General features: G+C 37.5%; 1 pseudogene; it reads left to right on the plus strand.

Annotated features, from left to right (window-relative positions):
- Positions 1-751: 751 nt before the first annotated feature.
- LOC132301945 (small nucleolar RNA R71) lies at positions 752-850 on the plus strand (annotated as a pseudogene).
- The last annotated feature ends 2,829 nt before the right edge of the window (positions 851-3,679 follow it).

A 3,679-nucleotide genomic window follows, 5' to 3' on the forward strand; every position in this document is an offset into this window, starting at 1 on the left:
TGGGAGTGCTAGCTATGCCCTACTTGGGTTTCTAGCTTTGTAATAGATTGAGAGTGAGAATGAAGCAATTGAGTGTTAGCCTCTAAAGTACCCAAAGCATTCAAAACTTTCTCTTCAAAGGTGGGACTTGTAGTATTACCTTGAGAATAAGATTGGTTAGGAAAATGAGAATTAGCAAATTAATTCCATTATGATTGATAAGGTCTATAACCTTGAGATCCTTGGTTTTGAATTGGAGGTGGAATATACTTCCCTTGAAAACCGCCTTGGGAAGGGTTTGAACCCTCTCCTTGGTTTGTAATGAGTACCATAAGGATTTCCTCCTTGATTCACAAAAGTTGCATTGACTTGCTCATTAGGTTCACTTTGCACTTGTTCATGAGTACAGTGAGAAGTAGAATGAAGAACACTAGAACAAGTTATACAAGATTCATTGGATGCACGATGAGAATGGTAAGGAAAGGAAGATACTTGATTCACCGAGTTTTGGTTAATCAAGAATTGATCAAACCTTTGAGATAAGGATTTCATCTCGGCTGCTATCTCATTAGAATTGTCAACTTGATGTAAGCCAACACTCTTCCTACCTTGCATATTTCTATGCAATGAATTCTTACTCATGCTTTCATAGAGACGCCACACGTCGTCCTCATGCCTATCAATGTAAGAACCACTCATGGAAGCATCAACCATGCCCTTATAATTTTCCGATAAGCTTTCAAAGAAATATTGGACTAATTGCCATTTGGGCATGTCATGGTGTGGACACTTCCTAAGCAATTCATTGAAGCATTCCCATGCCTCATGGAATGTTTCCCCATCCCCATTTATAAATTCTCTAATTGAAGTTCTCATAGCATTGGTCTTAGAAACCAGATAGTACTTCTTCAAAAACTTTTGTTGTATTTCTGCCCAAGAAGTGATTGAAAAAGGCTTAAGATTGTTAAACCAACATTTTACCTTATCCTTAAGGGTGAATGGAAAAAGTTTAAGCCTTAAGACTTCTTCCGGCATGTACATGTATTTCACAGTAGAACAAACTTCAAGAAACTCATCCAAATGCTTGTAGGGTTCTTCACTTGGAAGTCCATGAAAGTTAGGAAGCATTTGAATGGTTTGTGCTTTAATTTCATAATGGTGTGCTCTAAATGGTGGCAATTAAATGCATGTGGGTGCATTATACTCATTTAGCACATATTAGTCTCTCAAAGCAAGTGGTGGGTTAGCAACTTAAGGTGTAACATGAACACCTTGATTTTGAATTCCTTGATTGATAATGGGAGGTTATGGAGCATACATTGGCATTGGCATTCCAAATGGAACTTGGCCTTGTTGTTGTTGAGGTTGATGAATGTTTGGCCTTGGAATGCCTAGTGGTACTTGCATGTTCTCATTGTGCACATTAGGATGAAGGATACCTTGTTGGTCTATATGACTAAGGTCCTCAACATGATCATCATTATGGTCATCCATTGATAGGTTGGTTCTATTTGAACTTCCTCTCCCCCTAGGATTTCTAACGATGGATTCAAGATGCAAATCAAGAGGGATAAGAGTTGGTCTCAATGAACGACGTCCATGCATGCAGAATGCAAAACACAACAAACACAAAGAATGACAAACACCATGCCTTCACAACAATGCAATTAGACTTCTTCCACAAACACTTAATTCATACTTCCATGCTTTTACAACAATGATACAAGACAATAAAAAATAAGCCTCTACGCAGGCCGACGATTTAACTAAGGGATTGAGTAAAGAAAATCTCACAAAGGTCCTTTAGCACTTCAACTCCAAATTTAAAGCTTAGCTTAGCAAATTTTGAGAATCTTTAGCTTTTTACTTTCTTTGCTTGCTTGAATTGAATGATGAATGGCTCATTTGCTTGCTTCCTCTCCAACAATGCACCTAGTTATGTAAGAACAACACAATAAGTAACCAAAAAGAAAAATAAAAATAAAGTAAAGACACGATCAACAGAGTACTAATCCTAATCAATTCCACAAATCCGACGTTGCCTAATCTAATCAATCAATCCCCGGCAACGGCGCCAAAATCTGACGACTGGCCGTTCCTACACATCAAGATTGATGTAATGAAAGTGCAATTCAAGAAAAGCCTTTTTTAGGTCAAATTTAAATTTATAAAAACCACTACCAACACTACTAATAACGTAGCAAGAGTGAGTAGGGATCATCCCAAGGGATTGTGAGGATCAAGTAATGTTGTGGAACCGTTATTAGGGCTAGTAGGTCGAGTGATCAAACAATTGGTTGGTTGGTTGATTGAAGAACAACTAAATTAGACTAAGTGATAGCAAAAGAATGCAATTAAGAGTAAGTAAGAGAGAGAGATCTTGGGGTTTAGAGATCACCACCAAGCAATGCATTTCTATATCTTTAACAAGTGATTAATGAGGGCAAAGTATGTGTTCTAATATTGGTGTGTGTGTGTGTTTGGTTGATTCAACAAACAAGGATGACTAGTTAAGCATGTATTATCTAAACATCATGTGAAAGGCACAATATATCTAAGCAATGAAGCATATATTGTCTAAATAACATGTGAAAGGCACAATAGATCAAAACAAGTCATTAATCCTTTCATTAAGCTCACAATCTAAATACAACACAAGGATAGAGACATATGCTACTTGCATTCAAAAGCTTGGATCATCAAACAACAAGCATAGATTGTCCCCCCATTTAACACTACACTACAACTACACTACATCTACATTACTAGCATGAAAATAAACTAGGGGAGAGGCACAATCCATCAAGGAATAACTATGAACCATCAAGAGAATCACAAGAGCATTCCTTTAAGCAAAGCACTATGTTTTGACAATCTCCAAATCTATAGCATCAATACACATAGACATGCATCAATTACAAAAAATCTAGAGACAAGCACATGAACATTTATTCTAGCATACATAGACATATGGATAGAATGAAATGATCAATTGGAAGCATTAAACTATATAAATCATTGAATAAATAAGATCTAAGTATATCAGAGAGTCAAAAACATTAATTACAACACTAATCCCTCAATGATGCACAAGATTAAGCTATAGAAAGCATGCTTGGGGCTAACTCTAGCCCCAAGAAGATGTCTGGCCACTCATGTTGATGATGCTCCAACCCTCAAGGGCTAATTCCATGGTTGAAATTTGCTCTTTGTTGATGAAGAACCCCAATGGTGTCTCTAGCCTCCTCTCCTCTCAACTTCCTCTCCAAGAGATGACATGAAAATAATGTTGGCTCCCCTTGTAAAAAGTAATCCTTATCCTTATATAAGTAGGTCAAAATGACACCCAAAATGAGCTGGGGTCGTGCACACAATATTCCCTAATGATTGGATAAAGAACAACTTTCCATGAGATGGAAATTAACTTTTTCGCACTGGAGGAAGTTCGATCGATCGAACCTTGGTCTTGGATTGATCCAACCGGCTGAGATCTATCGAACTTAGGCTCGATCAATCCAACTGGCTGAGCTTTTTAGAAAGGAGACAAATTTGAGATATTTTGGGAGATATTTATGGGAAAAGGACAAAAGTGGTTAGTGGGTGCTACAGCTGTGGATCAGATCAATCATTTAAACAAGGACAAAAGTGTTCGATCGATCGAAGGATGGTGTTGGATCGATCGAACTTTGGACTTCATGCT

The sequence above is a fragment of the Cornus florida genome, unplaced genomic scaffold, assembly GCF_030987335.1.
Source record: "Cornus florida cultivar Cherokee Brave unplaced genomic scaffold, ASM3098733v1 CherokeeBrave_3.0.0_Hap2_Chr03, whole genome shotgun sequence".
Classification (NCBI taxonomy): Eukaryota; Viridiplantae; Streptophyta; class Magnoliopsida; order Cornales; family Cornaceae; genus Cornus; species Cornus florida.